Below are 19,383 nucleotides of genomic sequence, written 5' to 3'. Positions count from 1 at the left end.
AACTCCCATTACTAATTCTTAATGCACATACACCAGAAAATCTTCAGAAAGCCTTTTAAAAGGCAATGTGATGACAGTCATCCCATTCTTATTGTCTGAGTGAAAAGATATTTTGTCCATTTCATATTTTTTAAAAAATATTATCTTCATGATCCAAGGATGTGGGAAGAATATGAGGTTGGGCGGGAAGGATGAAGCATAAATTTAATATTTAGAACAGGGGATCCACAAATGGGGTGGAGGGGGGATATAGATATACACAGATAGAGGAGGAAAACATCAGTTTCAAAAGTGAGTCAAAGGGTAACATCCCGATAGCAGAGATAAAATACACCCCGCTACACACTAGCTGTAATTAAACAAAAACAACCAAGCAACACTAGAGGACTAAAACGACTGATACCAAACTATTATGTATTTTGAAGAACTGGTTAGTTGGCTGCTTGGTGAGAAATAAAGTCATACTTCCCAAAGACTTAAAGGTAAAGGTAAAGTGTCCCGTCAAGTCGATTTCGACTCCTGGCGCCCACAGAGCCCTGTGGTTTTCTTTGGTAGAATACAGGAGGGGTTTATCATTGCCTCCTCCTGCGCAGTCTGAGATGAAGACTTACAGATACCAAATTTTGCATACACAATCCGGCCACTGAGATTAGCTGAATGCACCATTTTGTACACTGCAATATGCTCAGTGAAAGTTGTTGGTTTTCTTTAATGGTATTTTAAAGAAGAAATCCTGAGCAATTCATACTTCCCAGAGGTATGGTCCCAGAAAGCTTCTACCATAAGAAACGTGTTCATTTTTTGGCGGCCCACTGGAGTCTTGTTTTGCCGTTCGAGGTCAAAAACTCCAGTGGCAGCCAGAACACACACATTTCTTCTGTTTAACTTCTCCAAGAGAAGGTTGGGCTCTAGTCTAAAGGGTATGAGAGAGAGAGAGAGAGAGAGAGAGAGAGAGAGAGAGAGAGAGAGAAGTCTTGGTGGTGCATTTCAGGGGGGGCCAACCTGGGGCTCTCCAGATATTGTTGGACTACAATTCCCAGCATCCCCAGTTGCAACAGCAGCTGGAGAACCTCAGACTGGGCACCCTTGAATTTACCCTTTAAATAAAAATAGGATGCTGTCATATACTGAGTCAGACCATTGGTCTATCTAGCCCAGTATTGTCTTCACAGACTGGCAGCAGCTTTTCCAAGGCTGCAGGCAGGAATCTCTCTCAGCCCTATCTAGGAGATGCTGCCAGGGAGGGAACTTGAAACCTTCTGCTCTTCCCAGAGCAGCTCCATCCCCTGAGGGGAAGATCTTCCAGTGAAGGGATGATCTTCCAGTGCTCACACATCAAGTCTCCCTTTCATATGCAACCAGGGCAGACCCTGCTTAGCTAAGGGGACAAGTCATGCTTGCTACCACAAGACCAGCTCTCCCCCATAATCAAATGGTTGGTGGGGACGGGAGGAAACAAGAAGGCATTGGGGCAAAATTTAATGTCTGGAACTGAGAAGTCACCAGCTAATAAAGCATAGACCTTCTTCTAAAACAGGGCAATTAGTCCAGCAGGTGAGACACAGATTGCTAACTTCCCCTCTCAGTTCTGCAAGACAGAACTACAAAACCCTGAACTGGAGGCTCCAGCTACCAAGATCAGCTGCCTAGCAGAAGAGCTGGACTCAACAGGTCAGATAGCTGAATCAGACCCCTTGACGTTTTGCCATTACTTTTTTTTTTTTTTTTTTTTACAATGCATCGATCTCGCCAAAGCAAAATTTACTTTTATGTATAACACCATCAACCCATTGTGCCCATGTCTCTGACTCTTTCTTTATTCTGGGTACCTGTGGATTCTAGATGCTGGTAAAAACACACACAAATGCTCCGAATGACTCTACAAGTCAATGCACAACAAACCAGTTTAAAGAAATCAAAGGCAGTTCTGGAGGGTCGGCAGGCAAGTGCCCCCAGAGAAACAGTTTGGCTCCCCATTTCTGTTTCAGAAATCTCATATGCGGGACCCAGCTCGCCCGCCCATAAATGCACTTTGCCCCTTCTGTGCTCCCCCCCCACTCGTTTTTTCCCGCCCTGGTGCCACCACCACTTAGAACTGGGATTTAAAGCCAATTTAGAGCATCCCGCAAAGCGGATAGGGGATTTCAAAGGCAATTTGGTCCCAAAACAGCTTGAGGAAGAAAAAATACTGAAGCGGGGGCACAGAGTGCACCCAAAGTGCATTTATGGGTGTCTTTGCGCATGTTTAGATTGCTGAAACAGAAATGTGGGGGGGGGAGAGCCACTTTTCGAGCCACCTAGTTGTGGAACGCTGCAGCCAACAGATAATTCCGGAGCCCGCCCGGGATGCTCCGTGTCCCCCACCATCACAACCACGGGTCTCGCTCCGATTCACGCCCAAGAAAGTTTGACCCAGACTTACGGTAGTGGGTGCGGAGAAGAGACCCCCTTTTTAAATGCAGTTTGCAGGCGATACGGCGGCGAAGAGAATGGCGCTTATTTAGTCCGTCCTGGAGAAGGAGATCCGATCTGTCGAGGAGTTTTTCGGGAGACCAAAAGGTCCTTTCTGGCGCGGCGGCGGGGAGCGTGTGCCAGACGCGAGGCTCTGCTGCGCGCACAAGAAGAGCCCAGCGGCGCCTCCGCTACTCCACGTGGTGGGCTCCTCCTAAGGCGGCGGTTTTCCCTCCGGTCCGCTCCGGGGACGGCCCAACCCGTCTACAGGGCTAGACAGATAACGCTTGGTTTCCCGGGATGTCCTCGCTCCGGTCCGATCCGGTGGGGGGGGAAACACCCCATCGAGATACTGTAAGACCCACCAACCAGCATCTCTAGGGATAATAAGATGAGGAAGAAGATCTACGCTTCGCAGCGCAATTTTCACTCCGGCCCTGGCTCTGGTCTAGGGCTACTTATAGTCAGATCTTAAATCTCTGGGGTGTTTGCGGGATTCCCCGGCCAGACAGGATTCCAGTCCAGAAGGCGACAGGAAAGCAAGTTGCTCAGCTGAGCTAAAGCGCGCGCGGGGGGGGGGGTATTCGGCTGGAGGACAAAGGGTGAGCGCGGGGGGTGGGGGTGGGGAATCTGTCCGATTCAGCCCCCAGCCCCCTACTCAATTTGGAGAGTGGGAGGTGAAAAAGAACCTGATCAACCCGGTCAAGCGCATCACTGACTTTACAGTCAGTAAAGTGCAGAAAGAAACCACAGTCCAGAATGGAAGTCAAATTTCACCTTTCATATTCATAGAGGTAGTATTTCTCTCTCTCTCTCTCTCTCTCTCTCTCTCTCTCTCTCTGTTGTTGTTGTTGTTGTTGTTGTTGTTTTTAAGCCCACACGCAATTCGAAGTTTCTGTTCCGAGTGAAGTTTCTGCTTGGACATTTAGATTTCATTTTCCGATTAGAACATTCTTTTGTTTAGTGTGTAGATCTCCCATTTTTGCGCTGGAAAATCAGAGGAAAATTTCATGGTGTGGGGCGGGGGGAGGAAGGGGAAGGATCAGTTGCATAACTGGTAGATTTCCTTTTGAAACTAAAACATAAGGACGTATTCAAAGCAGTCATTCTATTTTGAGGATACCATGGACAGCCAGGAAAACACACAAATGGATCATAGAACAAATCAATCCAGAATTTTCACTCGAGGCACAAATGACCAGGCTCAAACTATCATACTATGGACACATTATGCAAGACCCAGCTCCCTTGAGAAGTCCATACTGCTGGGAAAAGTTGAAGGGAAGAGAAGAAGAGGACGACCAGCAGCAAGGTGGAAGGACTCGATTAAGACAGCAATGAAAACACACAAATGGATCAATTAAGACAGCACTGAGAGACCTTAAAGGCCAAGTGGAAGACAGATCATCCTGGAGAGATGTGATAATCGATGTGGTCGCTAAGAGTTGAGACTGACTTGACGGCACTTAATCAATCAATCAGTTCTATTCCTGGCTTTATTGCTCTTCCACTGAACTACAGTCCCCAGTTAAAAACCAGTCGTGTTTATGCCTATCGCAATAGGGCAGTACTGTGCGTTGTTTGGTATTCAGAAGATCCAGACTGCTAGACCACACGCCCCCTTTTAAATAAATAAACTTAATCATGCCACCCCAAGAATAATTGCATCTGATTCCTCCCCAAAGGGAAACAGGAGGAGACAAGTGTTATATTCAGGGCTAGAGCATCTGTTTTCTCCCCAGCACAGCACCTTTTAGGGAGGAGACAGAGACGAGAAACCATTGGTGTTGCTGGGGCAGCAGAGGCCACCGCCCACCCCGGATCTGAGATGCGATTTGGGACTCTGAGCCATTCACTGGGGGCCCAAGCCCCATAGACCACCGCCTAATGACACCCCTGTCCAAGACCTTGGAACTCTGCAGCCAGTCAACAGCAGTCAGTACTAATGGCCTGGCATGAACCCATATAAGGCAGGGCTGCACAGCCTTGGCCCTCTTGAAGATGTCGGAGTACAACTCCCATGATTCCTGACTATTGGCCACTGTGGCTGGGGATGATGGGAGTTGTAGTCCGAAACAGCTGGAGGTCCAATGTTGTGCAGCCCTGGTGTAGGGGACAGCTTCCTGTGTTCAAAAGCACCATACTGGGAGCCAGCACAGTGGGAGACGGCTCTTATATTGACCAAAACATGTTCAAAGTGAAACTGAGATTCAAAGATAAAGTAATGATAAAGTTGTGCCGTTGAGTCAGGGTCGACTCCTGGCGACCACAGAGCCCTGTGGTTTCCCTTCGGGAAAATACAGGAGGGGGGTTACCCATTGCCATCTCCCCCGCAGGATGAGATGATGCTTTTCAGCATCTTCCTGTAACTATATCACTGCTGCCTATATCTTCCTATATCACTGCTGCCTGATATAGGTGTTTCCCATATATTCTAACTAGCTTGACCTGCACAAAGCACTGCATGCTAGTGCTCCCCTCACCCCCTGCCACAGCCCCCCTCACCGCAGAGATCTCCCCACCCTCACCTGAGCCACACTCCTGCTCCTCCTCCTCCATCCCTTTACTCCATCCCCCCTCACCCCTCTTGGTCACGGCTGCAGCATTGCTGGAGCCTATCATCCAAGCTGCAGCCCCCTATCCCCAGAGAGACTCCTTATCCCACCCTCACCCAAGTCCTACTCCTCCCCACAGGAGCAGCAGCATACTGGGTCCTTCCTCACTGCCACCATGGCCGTTCGATCCCCTCAGGCCACTGACTGTCCCGGGCCCATCCCTTGCCTGCCTCCCCCTCTCCGCTAATGGCCTCAGTAGCCCCAAACAGCTGCAGTAGTTGACTGGGCCCCTCCTTGCTGCCAATATGCACTACGATGGCTGCTCGTTCCCCTCAGGCTGCTGACAGGCTCGGGCCCATCCCTTGCTCTTCACTCTTCCCCTCCCTTCTTTTTTCCTCTCTCTCCTCCACTCACTCTTCTCTTCTGTCTTTCTTTCCCTCCCTTCTTTTCTTTCTTTCTCTCTCCCTCCCTCCCTCCCTGAGTTAACAGATCTTGTTCATCTTGTTTCCTCATCTAATTCACACAACGACAGCCTCCTTCTCCTGAAGGGACTCTTTCCTCCCTCACAATCCCTCTCTTCACAGACCCCTGCCTGCTATCCTTGTATATATATAGATTCCTCTCTTCTACAATCAAGAACATCTTCCGACCAGTAACAGTTACATTCCAACTGACCTTAACCATTACAGGCTCTTCCTCCCTATCTGCATATGGAATCGCCACTGCCCAGTCACCACAGTGCCACAGGCTCCTCCTCCCTATCTGCATATGGAACCCCCCCTCTGCCCAATCACCACGGCGTTTCTGCTCACGAACTCTCACGAGAGCTGCCACGCATGGGATTAGCAACGGGTACATCTAAGAGAAATAATATAGATACTATTGCTTCCATTAGCAGAGTGTTTATTTGTTGTAGAGTTCAGTCATGGTATTGATTGGTGGATCTGTCTAGTGTTTTTTCTGACTGTAAGTCAACTCCTTGTGTTCCAGCTGCTGTGAGAAAATATGAGTTGCTCCCACCTTCCTAGGGTGATTTTCAAACCAGACTGGAGAAGCCACCACATTGCTAGAGCTGGGTGGGTTGCAGCTGTCAAAGGAGTGAGGACCCCATTCAGCATCCAGCTGGCCCAGCCTGATCCAGGGAAATTTCATTAACCTGCTGTTTAGTGGAATTCGCTTCTGAACTTAGGAAGCTGCCATATGCTGAGTCAGACCATTGGTTCATTTAGCTCAGTAGACTGGCAGCGGCTTCTCCAAGGTTGCAGGCAAGAATCTCTCTCAGCCGTATCATGGAGATGCCAGGGAGGGAACTTGGAACCTTCTGCCTGCAAGCATGAAGATTCTCTTCCCAGAATGGCCACATCTATCTTACAGTGCACACATGTAGTCTCCCATTCAAGTGCAAACCAGAGTGAACCCTGCTTAGCAAAGGGGACAATTCATGCTTGCTGCCACAAGACCAGCTCTCCTCCCTAATTTACCCCTTGAGTCTATGCAGTGAAGTAGTTATGACCTGCTACCGCAGCTCTTCCCACTAAAAATAATTCCAAACAGGAGTATAAGTGAATTTTAATTTCCTCCCTTGTTTATGCTTGTTCTGTAGACGTGTCTTCCACAAAACCAAGAGCCTCGCTTACCTTATTAAAACGCTATGGAGCACAATCCAAAACACAGGTTTTAAGCAAAGAGATTACATTACTGATGGAACGCAGCAAGTGCGGAAGGAGATGTTAACCTCGCCGCTTTTAATTTCCTCGCCACTGAGGGCAACCGTAGAAGAAAGATTGTTCAGATGAAAGACGCACAGCAGGAAATTCATAGGAAAGGGTGAAGTTATGAATGTGAGAAATACACCATCTCTCAGAAAGCTGATGAGTCATAGCAGACAATAATTCCATGAACTCAAAGACTAGACAAATACTTAAGATTTTGTTTTCAATCAACAGGTCCCCCCCACCCCGCCCGTGACAGATTTGTTATTAAAAACAGGAGACCAAAACACCTAGAGGAAAGGAGGGGGGCGGTATTATGAAAGCAGAAACAGAAATCCTTCTGTTTTACCCTTCTTCTTTCTGGATTTCTGAAACAGAAATCCTTCTATTTCACCCTTCTTCCCCCCACTGAGTGGAAGAAAGGGAGGGGGCGGTTGACCTCTTTCCCCCATTCCAGGCTTTGTTCATATACCTGGCTGGCCACTTGAAGATGCAGGACACTAGACTTGATGGGCCCTTGGCCTAATCCAGCGGGACCTTGCTTATCTTCTTAAGCTCCAGGACAGGGATCTCTTCACTCTTTTTCAGATGGAGACCACTTTGGCAAAAACCCCTCAATGTGAGAGCCATTTCCCAGGGTGCTGTCCTCCACACAGTCCTGCACTTTTCTCTGTGCTGGGAGGGCCCTTTAAGAGGGACGGAGTCCTCTCTTAAGACAGGGGTGGGCAAAGCTGGCCCTCCAGCAGTTTAACTTCCCCAGACACAATATATTGTGTCTGTCTACACTTCCCAGTACTGCGGGCACGCCTTCCAAGAAGAACATAAGAACAGCCCTGCTGTTCCCCAAGGCTATCTAGTCCACCAGCATCCTGTTTCGTACAGTGGCCCACCAGATGCCTCTGTGAAGCCCACAGGCAAGAGGTGAGGGCATGCCCTCTCTCTTGCTGTTGCTCCCCTGCAATTGGCATTTAGAGGCGTCTTACCTCTGAGGCTGGAGGTAGCCTATAGCCACCAGACCAGTAGCCATTGATAGACCTATCTTCCATCAATTTGTCTAAGCCCCTTTTAAAGCCATCCAAGCCTGGATCTAAAGGCCTTTGGAGCTGCCCCCGCCCCCAGGCAGATTAAACATCATCATGTTCATCCTGGTGACCACACCACCTGGGACAGTCTAAAGAGGATTTGGGAGCCCCTAGGGGCTATAGAGGCCCTGGACTTTGACCCTGAAGTCCAGGGGAAAGAATGCCTCTGCCTTCTGCATGCAAGCATGAAGATGCTCTTCCCAGAGCGGCCCCATCCCCTAAGGGGAATATCTTACAGGATTCTCCCATCCACATGCAAACCAAAGCAGACCCTGCCTATCAAAGGGGACAATTCATGCTCGCTACCACAAGACCAACTCTCCTCCCCACAGGTGGTCAGGGTGCTATATTGTGGCACAAGGGATCTCTCCTTCCTACCTGTTGTGGCACAGGGGATCTCCAAAGGTCCTGATAAGTCTCCCCAGACCTTTCTTTTGACCCCTCAGCCCAGCTGTAACCACTCGGATGAGATCCTGGCCTATTTTTGCCGAGCTTTTGTTCCAAATGTCAGTCCCATCATTGCGCCTTTCTAAAGATAGATCAGACGAAGTACACGGGATGGATTTTTGTCAGAAGGCTTTTGATAGCCTGAAGGAGACCCAAACAACACTCACCATTAGAGTTCACTTGGATTGTGATGAGGCCTTTATCGTTCATGCCGGCGCTTCAGATCTTGGAACAGGTGGCAGTTTGAAAGCAGCAGGATGGCGAGAAAGCTGGATTTAGGCACAAGCTAAGCAAACTACAGCTTAAACCCTCTCATGAATTTTTTTTTTAAATATGAAATCCAAAGTTTTACATAATGCATTTCCATTTAAAAGTGTTTCCAATGCAAATAGGTTTATTGCAAGATAACTGATTTGTTAGACTATTAGTTTCACGTTGCATCTTTGCCAAGTAAAAATAAACTTTGATTATTTCTATCTTCATTGTCCTTTGTGTTAGATTTTTTTAAAAAAAAAATTCTGGTAATGCTATGAAGCCACCTAATGGTGCAGTGGGGAAAATGACTTCACTAGCAAGCCAAAGGTTGCCAGTTCGAATCCCCCGCTGGTATGTTTCCCAGACTATGGGAAACACCTATATCGGGTAGCAGAGATCTGTGCGGGAGATGGAAATGGCAAACCCCTCCTGTATTCTACCAAAGACAACCACAGGGCTCTGTGGTCGCCAGGAGTCAACACCAACTCAGCGGCACACTTTACCTAATGCTATGGGGCTTTTTAAGCTTGACACAGCTTAAGGCCTCACCATCTCTCGATCCAGCCCTGAGAGAAAGCCACAGACAGGGGCGTAATGATAATAGGGCAAGGGGAGGCAGTTGTCTGGGGGCCCACTGCCTTGGGGGGGGGCAGAGGCAAGTTACATGACTGACTCCCCCAGCCGCGCACCCGCCCGGGCTTCCTTTCATACTCCGAAATTGATGTGAGTGTTAAGACCTGGAGCTACCAGAACAGCATCTTGTGGTAGCAAGCGTAACTTGTCCCCTTAGCTAAGCAGGATCTGTCCTGGTTGCATTTGAAAGGGAGACTAGAAGTGTGAGCACTGTAAGATATTCCCCTCAGGGGATGGAGCTGCTCTGGGAAGAGCATCTCGGTTCCAAGTTCCCTCCCTGGCAGCATCTCCAAGATAGGGCTGAGAGAGACTCCTGTCTGCAACCTTGGAGAAGCCGCTGCTAGTCTGTGAAGACAATACTGAGCTAGATAGACCAATGGTCTGACTCAGGATATGGCAGCTTCCTGTGTTCCTATGTTCTCTAGTACCATTCAATGACTTGCATCGTCCACAATTTACAAAACCTTTAAAAAAATAATTTAGGATGATACTCTATTGTGGCACATAGGTTTGTTTTACACACACACACACACACACACACACACACACACACACACACACACACAGTTACTATGCTTTTTGTTACCACTATTCAGCCTCATTTAAGATTTCTTTACTTCATGAGCTGAGCTTCCGGGGGGTGGGTTTAAAATCTTGTCTCTGGGCCCACTCCAACCTTGCTATACCCCTGGCCACAAACTTCAGCAAAAGGGAATCCAGAGATATACCATGCGAAAACAAATCCAAAGAGGGCTAGATCTGAACTTGACCTGAGAAAGAAGGATTGTGAAAGACACAGGTATTTTCCAAAACCCACTAATCACCCAAGAAATAGGGACAATCAACTGATGGATGAGAAAGAGAGATTGCAAAGCCTGGCAGGATTCAAAGGCTCTGTCAGAAGTTCCTACTCTCCGCATGAAACAAACAGAACTGACATTAGCTGAAAGCGCCTGTGCTCTGCTATTATAATGTCCTACCTCCTCCTTGGGTGCCATGTCAGCTCCTGAACCTTCGCCGGCTATAAACTTGAATCCCAAATCAAAGTCTAATTTTTTTTATTATTATTCTGCTCATGTACATTCTGTTCTTAGTTTCAGGGCTGGCTTCGACGTTTACCAGGAAAAGGGATTTGCAGATTCACAGGCTAACGATACTACTGATACTTCTCGGCCTTTCTGGGAGGACAAGTAGTGCAGGGAGGCTGATTCGGATCAGGACCATGGCAGGGGGTGAGTCTGAGACTCCAAGCCCCAGCATGGCCCATTTAGGGGCTCTCTGCGCACACATGTGCATGCGCAAAGGCCAAAAATGGGCCAGAAATGGCCTGATCTGTCATTTGGGAGGCAGGCGGGCTCAGAGAAGGAGCTCTTGCCACCACCTCCCTCCTCCGAGTGCCCAAACAGCCCCCATCCCCGATGCACAGCAGTGCTTGGAAAAGGTTTACAAAATATATTTTGCTTGCCCAGTGTGGGGCAAGCAGCAGGGCTCTGGGGAGGCCTCCCAGAAGACAGGAAGCCACGGACCAAATCCCCATGGTCCATGGCTAAGTGCGCCTCTGCAGGGGTGCAGAATGTCGACACCATCTGGGCGGGGTGCTAATTTATCTGGGGCGGGGGCATGTTCATTTAACTTGGGTTATGTGTAGAGCTGCCTTTCCAATGAAGAGCCCCCACAACAGGAGAAAGCCAGGCTGCTCAGCTTCAGCCCTGCAGCTGCTACTGGACTACAACACCCATCATCCCTGACCATGGGCCACTGTAGCTGGAGATGATGGGACTTGCAGTCCAAGCACAGCTGGAGGGCTGAAGTTGTGCAGCCCTGTGATAAAGGGACACACTGCAACATTCGCAAAAGATAGGACAGGTGCCTATGTGGCATGTCCCCGTTTTAATCGCATGAAGTATTGTCCGAACCAAAGATTTTTTTAAAAACCCAAACACATCATAGTGTTCCCTGTAACAGGGATTCCCAGATGTGGTTGACTACAACTCCCGTCATCCCCAGCCAAAGGCCATTGCAGCTGGGGATGCTGGGAGTTGTAGTCAGCCACATCTGGGAATCCCTGTCACAGGGAAACCTGATCCTAAGCCTTCAGCCATCTTTCCTCCAGGTAAATTTGCCATAGCATGGCTGCCCCCCAATTCTCCCCCTCTCATTGTAACATAGGAAGCTGCCTTATACCAAGTCAGAATATTCGTTCAGCTAGCCCAGTATGACTGGCTGCAGCTCTCCAAGGTTTCAAGCTGGAGTCCCTCCCAGCCCTACCTGGAGTTGCCCTACCTGCCATTGCCAGGTAGGGCTGGAGTTGCCCAACTCTACCTGGATGGAACCTGAAACTTTCTGCATGCAAGCAGATGCTCTGCCAGTGAGTTATGGGCGGCCCCATCCCTCTCTCTCAGGAAAGAGAGAGTCTGAAAAACTAGAACCATTTCAGATCCCAACAAGATGTGAATGAGACTACTCTGGAGTAAATCCCTTGCAGCAGCTTGCAACTTTGTATTATTTCCTTTCCTAACAAACATTAACAGAGTTTGCCTTCTGAGTTGACATGCTACTGACCCCCATTATACTGGAATCTTTCTTCAGGGCTCCCAGTAGAAGCAGCTCATTTAAATGTCCGTGTCTCAATATTTTCATTCCTGATTAAAAGTGATCGTTTTTGTCTCCCTTGTTCTGTCACTCTGTCGCCTTGCTGCCTAGATTGCAATTAAATACGAGAGTGGAATTTCAACCCTCCAAAATCCAAAATCCTGGGAAACAATGTGCTGTGATTTTATTGACAAAATGGTGACGTCTGTCAACTGTGGTTATGGCCTTAATGATGTGCTTTGACAAGTGCGACAGCAGAATTCAAAGCACTGTGGAATTGAGATTCCTGAGAAGCATGCGCCGGGTGGCTTGAAATATAAACAGCTGCAAAACATCAGGTCCTGGAAACTCCGACTTTTCTCTGTTTCCTAGCATCTTCTCCTTTAGAATAACGAGGGGTGTGTACATAACAAAATTCATATTGGCACTCCATTGGAGAGGAGCCATGGGCCATTGGTAGATCACCTGCTTTGCATGCAGAAGGTCCCAGGTTCACCCCCTGGCATCTCCAGCCAGGTTCAGATACCCTGGTCTCACCCTGGAGACCCAATGTCAATCAGTCTCAGACCATTGGTCCATCTCGCTCAGTATTGTCTACACCAGGGGTTCTCAACCTTGGGTCCCCAGATGTTATTGGACTTCAACTCCCATAATCCCCAGCCCCAATGCCCTTTGGTTGGGGATTATGGGAGCTGAAGTCCAACAACATCTGGGGACCCAAGGTTGAGAACCCCTGGTCTACACAGACTGGCAGCGGCTTCTCCAAGGCTGCAGGCAGGACTCTCTCTCTGGCCCATCTTGGAGATACCAATCAGGGAAGGAACTTGGATCCTTCGGCATACAAGCATGCAGGTGCTCTTCCCAGAGCAGCCCCATCCCCTAAGGGCGATCTCTTGCAGTGCTCACACATATAGAGGCGATTCTCACGATCACCAAAAAATCACAGTCACCAAAAAAAGATCACTTGTGCGGGGGCATCCCGGAGCTTCCGGGGGCTGCACGGTCCCCGATCCATGCATCCCCCGCCAGCTCAGTGACAGAGCTGGCAGTCGTATGGGCAGCCGATCTGGCTGCCCAGGGCTGCAGCTTGGATTGACTGCGGGGATTGCGTGCTAAACCCGCTCTCCCCGCAAACCCTCTTAAGGTGGGTCTCACTGGTTGTGAGACTCGCCTCATAGTCTCCCATTCAAATGCAGGCAGGGCGGACTCTGCTTAGCAAAGAGGACAATTCATGTATGCAGAGGGATAGCAAGGATGGAGTGTGCCCAGAGACAAGATTGACTTTTTAAAAGCCAAATTTTGGGTTACGGCCCATTTGACTCACGAGTATACCCCTTAGGTTCTGGCCACAATATATAGTGCACTCACACTCACATCCCCATTATGAATACGGTGAATATCTAGTTCACATTGAATCTAGTTTTTTTACTCTCTGCTCCTGCCGATCTCCAAGAGACTCAACATAATTCATAGGGGGTGCAACACGGGCGGGTGGGGAATCATGTGACATGCCTCTGGGGGGGCCCTCAAGGCAGTGGGGCCCCAAGATGACTGTCTCCCCTTGCCTAATGGTAGTTACACCCCTGCATGTATGCTGCCACAAGACCAGCTCTCCTCCCTTCAAGTTAGGAGATTATCTACTGTGTAGACAATACTGACCAAGCTGAACCAAAGACTCCACTTAAGGCAGCTTCATATATTCATTCATTTTGGGAATTTACATTTGTTTTGGGACCAACCGAGTGCTGCAGCATCTCATAGAATGTCAGAGGTGGAAGGGAGCTTAGAAGTCAAGGTTTGCCTCTCTCTATGCAAGAGTCCTGTAAGGGTGGAGGTGGACCTACTGAAGCAAACCAAGATTAAACCATGGTTGTAGGTTCAGATATCACATGAGACCATGGTTAGGACAAACCAACCAACTTCAAAATCTTCGGTTCAGATCCTGGTTTGACTGCCTGAAAAAAACCACAGGTTTTTGATCAGAGTGGATTCAGACATACAAATTAAAAGTTGTGCCATCGAGCCAGTGTTGACTCCTGGCGTACACAGAGCCCTGTGGTTGTCTTTGATAGAATACAGGAGGCGTTTACCGCAGTGTGAGATGATGCCTTTCAGCATCTTTCTATATCGCTGCTGCCCGATATAGATGTTTCAGCAGGGATTCGAACCAGCAACCTCTTGCCCGCTAGGCAAATCATTTCCCCACTGTGCCATTAGCTCCTAAGAACAGAAGAACAGCCCTGCTGGATCAGGCCCAAGGCCCATCTAGTCCAGCATCCTGTTTTGCACAGTGGCCCATCAGATGCCGCTGGAAGCCACAGGCAGGAGTTGAGGGCATGCCCTCCCTCCTGCTGTTACTCCCCTGCAACTGGTACTCAGAGGCATCCTGCCTTTGAGGCTGGAGGTGGCCCACACCCTCCGACTAGTAGCCATTGATAGACCTCTCCTCCATGAAGTTATCCAAACCCCTCTTAAATCCATCCAGGTTGTTGGCTAACAGTCCTAAGTACACTTAGGTGGAATAAACTATCATTTTGTGCGACATCTGGACCCTGGGAGCATAGCTACAATTGGGCAAGGGTGAGGAGGAGAGACAAATGTCTCGGGGACCTTCTGGGGGGGGGATGACCCACAACAACTTGCCTTTTGCTCTCCCTTGCACCACTTTGAAGAAAGCTGCTGGGCAGGAAAGGGCCATCTTCACTTCGTGTCCCATTCCAACCTTGCTACGCCCCCACTGAACCCACACAGCGTTTGCCGTCAGCACCATATGGAATCTTTGAGTTATGTAAATTGAGAGAAACGGTTGTCTGAAAAGCAGGATCAAATTTAATATATAAATAAATGCACGGCAGGAACAGGAACAGGGATTTGTAAATCATCTGTGGGGTTGACAGATTTGGACGTGGGCTGAAGCGGTGGGAAGACCCAACGGGACTTATGGCAAACAGACCTCATGAAACAAGAAAGAGGGGTCAGTTCGTCATGCAGGAATGGGTACACACACAAGGACACAGCTGTCTTTTCTGCCCGTGAATAAGAAGTGCCATTCAACATTACCTTTATCTTTCAATTGCTATTTATATGTAAATCCATCCCAAAGTAATTTGCTTTATTGCATATTACTGAGCCACATAAGGCCAGGAAATTAAACTGGGTAGATAGATATGCAAATACAGGAAATTCCAGGTGGCCCTGCGTGGGGTAAAGAAGAGCTCGAGTTATCTTGTCTTACAGGAGTGAGCAACTTGTTCTGCAGTGCAAGACGCATACCAAGAAATGCTTTTCATTGCAATTAAAACCATCTGAGGATAATTTTTACGATTGTGCTGGATGCCTAGCCACAGTTAGTGGTTGCTAAAGGTAAAGTGTGTTGTCGAGTCGGTGTCAACTCTTGGCGACCACAGAGCCATGTGGTTGTCTTTGGTAGAATACAGGAGGGGTTCACCATTGCCTTCTCCCGTGCAGTATGAGATGATACCTTTCAGCCCCTTCCTATATCACTCCTGCCTGATATAGGTGTGTCCCATAGTCTGGGGAACATACCAGCAGGGATTCGAACTGGCAACCTCTTGCTCACTAGGCAAGTTACTTCCCTGCTGTGCCATTAAGTGGCCTACAGCTCAACCACCCTGAGACCTTGGGTTAGGGCGGTATAAAAATGCACTAAATAAATAAAACAAACAAACAAACAAACAAACAAACAGATAAATAAAAATAAATACAGCTCCCATAATCCCTGGCTATTGGCCCCTGTGGCCAGGGAATATGGGAGCTAAGTCAAGTCATTTCTCCACTGCGCCATTAGGTGGTACTGTCACCAACACACACACACACACAAAACTCTGTCCATTCTTCCGCTCTGTCCAGCAGTGATCCCTCTAAGGTGTGCACATGTGCACACACTCACAAGTTTTTTGATGTCTGCTCAATTAATGTTAGATCCCACTCAGGTTGAATCAAGAAGGCCCCACTCCAAATGCACGTGCGCACACACTGCCTTGATACTGCTGCCCAGAACAAAACCCATTCCACACACAGATGGGAAAAAAATTAGAGAGAACGCTGCTGTCCAGGTGTGTGAATGAACACACCCTTTAGCTCCATTTAATCCTTATGGAATCCAGAGATGGGGCACTCCGGTAAAAGCCCCACTCCTATGCTGATGCACTCTGAAGCCACGCCCCTTGCCCTCCATGGTTGCAGCATTTGTCCACCGAGATAAGCACAGTGCTTGTGGGGAGATGATTCCCATGACTGGAGAAGACGGTGATGATTGGAATGCTGGGGCACCCCCAGATTCCACAATAACGGGACAGGGCTCTTCTTCGCCTATCCTCTTCCCCTTTGAAAGCTACTGCCATGTAAATGCAACACACAGCAGCCAGGCAAAGTACAGCCTTCAGCAATGTGTAATGGTGTGTGTGTGTGTGTGTGTGGCTCAGGCAGCAATTCCAGGAAGATGCTGAAAGGCATCATCTCCGACTGAGTGGGAAATGGCAATGGTCAACCCCTCCTGTATTCTACCAAGGAAAACCACAGGGCTCTGTGGTTGCCAGGAGTCGACACCGACTCAACGGCACACTTTACTTTACCAAAGATGTCCTTGATTAAATTCTTGATGTTGTCAATTATATCCCACTGCCTCATCCTTGTGTGCTACAACCTTCCTCTCGCTGGATTCCACAGGGGCCAGGGAGGGCCGAAGGTTGCCAGAAGCCTCCTCTTCTCTCCTTGTGGTTCTTGCAAAAGGAGACGCCTTCCTTGCAAAGGTTTGCAAAGGTCAGATCAGTGTGGAAGAGCTGCTTCGATCAGGGGCCTAGCTCGGGAAGGGGTGCCCAGACAGCCCGCCCACTTGGTCCTGATCATGCTAAAAGGCTTATCAAGCAGTGTATAGCAGAAGTTGAAGAACAGAGGGATCTTGCACAAATTTCTACAAGTAACTTTTTTGGTAGTTTTACAAATTACCCAAAACCCGCACAATATTTATTTCAATTAGTTTCCAAGTCTCAGAGAAGAGCCTTCTCTCTTGCACGATTTAATGCTTTACCATCAGCTGTAGTAGAGGGCAGATATAACAAAATCCCTATTAATAATTGGATCTGTCCCTGTGGTCAAGGTGTAGAATCGGTGGCTCCTGTTTTGCTATATTGCTTATTTTACAGGGATATTCATTCTGAACTGATTCCCCCCTTTTTAATTGGATATCCCTGGTAGAAAAGAGGATGGGTATGTTTCTTTTGTGTTAGCAGATAGCAGTGAATGCATACCACCGACTGTGGCTAAATTCTGTGCAGCAGCAAGCAAGACAAGATCCAAATTGTTTGAGTAAATGGTATTAGAATGAATTGGTTAAATAATATTTTCTTGTATATGTGAAATGAGCTGTATTGTGTTGTTAATGTTATGGGTCATTGACTGTAATAAACATTCATTCATTTATTCAGCCTGCCAACTTGAGCCCACCATGGGTGGCAGCGAGAGACCAGCCGGGGGGAAGGAGCGAGCAGCTAGGAAAATGGGGGGAGGAAGCAGGGGCGTAGCAAGGTTGGAGGGGGCCCAGAGATAAGATTTTAAAATGGGACAAACACACCCTCACTGAAGCACAGCTCAAGAAGTAAAGAAATCTTAAATGAGGCTGCCACAATAGAACATCATCCTACATTATTTTTAAAAAGGTTTTGTAACTTCTGGACGATGCAAGTCATTTAATGGTACTAGAGAAAGACCTGCTGTTCTGGTAGCTCCAGGTCTTAATACTCACATCAATTTCGGAGGATGAATACAACTGAGGGAAGCCCGGGCAGGTGCACAGCTGGGGGAGTCAGTCATGTGACTTGCCTCGGGGGGGGCAAGGCAGTGGGCCCCCAGACAACTGTCTCCCCTTGCCCTATTATAGTTACGCCCTTGGGAGGGAGGAAGCAAGAGGTGGTTCCCAGATCAGACGTTGGCTGCTTGTGTTCTTTGAACCTGTCTGCCCAATGATAGCTATACTCCTGGCATTTTGCCACCCCAGGGAACTGCCACTTGAGGTAACTGCTTCACTTTGCCTCATGAACCTGGTTAGAAGCTTGTCCCTATTTGTGCCGATGAGATGTTGGGCGGTGCAACTTTCTAGGGAGAAATCCATCTCTCGAGAGGTTTGCCTCGTCACTGCTCTGCAGGCTGTCTTTTCATGTTCCTGGAATTTCTGCCCATGCCTCTTCTGCTGCCAGGAGAAGAAAAGGTGGTGGTGCTGCGTGCTATTCATTAAAAGTTCTTTAACCACACGGAAATCCATTTGCAGAGATGTCGTGATTTGGGCATCTTTCTCATTTAATTTCGAACACAGCAGGGGACCATTGTGCAAAGCTGCACAGGCACCTTTCAGCAGGAGAACGAGGAGCAGCAAACGCTTTGCCAAATGAGCGGAATTGTCACTTGGAGAGAGACGGGCAGATCCTTCCTTCCATTCATCAAGACAATTTGCTTTTAAGAGGATTTAATCAGTGAGATTCTCTCTACAGGGAAGAGGCTGCCTCGCTAGGCCAGCTGCTTGGATTTTGAATACAACTAGAATATGACATGATAGAGAGTTCAGCAGGCCCTCCCTCCTCATGGGGAGAATATGCTTGTAATCTGTTTTAAGTTTGATTGGGGGTGGGAAAGAGAGAATAGATTCATTAGCAGTTAATTGAAGGAAAAACCCACAGTTCCAACTGTCCCTATTTCCTAGGGACCATCTCTATTTTCTGGTCTCTTCCCCTGGAAAATTGCCGCCCCTATTTTAATCATCGACAGATCATCCTGGAGAGAATCTATGTATGTGGTCGCTATGAGTCGGCACGGACTTGACAGCACTTAATCAGTCAATCAATCAATCAATCAATTTTAAATCATCAGAGGAAGTACAATGATGTATTTGTGATCAACATAAGCTATGAACAACTGTACCTGCATACAGATCTGTACCACTGTACACTATATACAAATTGTATATGTATTGAGCATAAGGAGATTCCTTTATTACAGTCAATTGACCAGCTGAATAAACACCATACAAAAACCAACATCCAAGACAATGGAGAGAAGAGGGTATTTACTTCAAGAGAGTATCTCTTTACGAGTTTTACATGCTACAAAAAGAAAGTCTGCCACATTTAGGGAAATTAAATCATTATAATCAGATAACAAATACTGAAGATAAAACATATAGGTATGGCTGGGATAATTTACTAGTGGAGAAATAAAACTATTACAAATATTCTTATAAAACAGGCAATAAAGTAAAACATGTGCAGTTGTCTCGATGGTTCCAGTGCCACAGGGGCATAACCAAGCTATACTACTACAACAACAAATATTTAGATACTGCTTTTCAACAAAAGTTTTCAAAGCGGTTTACATAGAGAAATAACAAATAAATAAATGAGATAGCTCCCTGTCCCCAAAGGGCTCATCATCTAAAAGGAAACACAAGACTGACCCCAGCAACAGTCACTGGAAGTTCTGTGCTGGGGACGGATAGGGTCAGTTACTCCCCCCTGCTAAATAAAGAGAATCACCACGTTAAAAGGTACCTCTTTGCCCAGTTCACTGTATAAGGTGTTTCCTTGTATTTCCCCTCTAACACCGCTGTAGGGAGCACTTTGAATCGGGCAAGAGTCAAAGCACTTA

General features: G+C 47.8%; 1 protein-coding gene across 3 annotated transcripts in view; it reads right to left on the bottom strand.

Moving 5' to 3' along the window:
- Positions 1-19,383, bottom strand: part of HTR1D (5-hydroxytryptamine receptor 1D) — a 65,432-nt gene that overhangs the window by 12,101 nt on the left and 33,948 nt on the right. For 2 of the 3 annotated variants that reach the window (XM_053266697.1, XM_053266699.1), the window contains exon 1: positions 2,423-2,989. The exons of the other annotated variant lie outside the window; for it this stretch is intronic. The gene's annotated coding sequence lies outside the window, so the exon portion shown is untranslated. Of the gene's footprint in view, positions 1-2,422; positions 2,990-19,383 lie in introns of those variants that run through there. 3 annotated transcript variants of the gene reach the window in all.

The sequence above is a fragment of the Hemicordylus capensis genome, chromosome 7 (genome assembly GCF_027244095.1).
Source record: "Hemicordylus capensis ecotype Gifberg chromosome 7, rHemCap1.1.pri, whole genome shotgun sequence".
NCBI classification, from domain to species: Eukaryota; Metazoa; Chordata; class Lepidosauria; order Squamata; family Cordylidae; genus Hemicordylus; species Hemicordylus capensis.
The sequence above is the reverse complement of the archived record's forward strand: the minus strand, read 5'-3'. Positions and strand labels throughout refer to the sequence as shown.